The sequence below is a fragment of the Bison bison genome, unplaced genomic scaffold (genome assembly GCF_000754665.1).
Source record: "Bison bison bison isolate TAMUID 2011002044 unplaced genomic scaffold, Bison_UMD1.0 scf7180017864324, whole genome shotgun sequence".
Lineage (NCBI taxonomy): Eukaryota > Metazoa > Chordata > Mammalia > Artiodactyla > Bovidae > Bison > Bison bison.
The window spans coordinates 398,253-398,926 of record NW_011494896.1 but is presented as its reverse complement, the minus strand read 5'-3'; positions in this window follow the sequence as shown (position 1 = coordinate 398,926).

Genomic DNA, 674 nt, shown 5'->3' with positions numbered 1-674 from the left:
CATACATATATATACATATATGTGTGTATATATATATATATATATATATATTCCAATTTACCCATGATGTTTGTTTGATAACTAAAACATTGCATGGTTAATTTAGCTTGGACTTATTTATAGAAGCTGTTATGGCACCTTCAGCATGAGACCGGTAAAGGAGATGAGTGTTCCTTTGAGTATCTTGTTCAGGAGCTAGTACTGCGTATTCTCAAAAGTAACATGAATGTCTGGGTTTCTCTCAATATATAGGACTCCAAAGAGGATAAGCAGTGCCATGGTAAGACATTGTATTGTGACTTTAATATGTGCAGGAGATGTGTGACCTTGATTTATATTTTGGATATAATCTCTCAGGAGGCAAGAGATTCTGTGAGTTCTTTACTGTATGTGAGACAACCTTGGGTAGGAATTGTTTGACTTGGCCACGATTGATGGTCAACCCATTGGCAGTGGCCCAAAGATCTATAAAGGTGTGAAGATGAGGCCAATTGTTGGCCAACACATACTTTGCTAAGGTAACTGCCTAAAGTTTGAACATTTGATCTGACCTTTGGTTCAGTCCTTTATCAGGAATATTCTGATTAAGACATGAAAACTGGCAACTCTCAAGCAAGCCCCATCAAGTGTGATAGTGACAATAACATTGGTTATCGGTTATTGGTGAATGAACT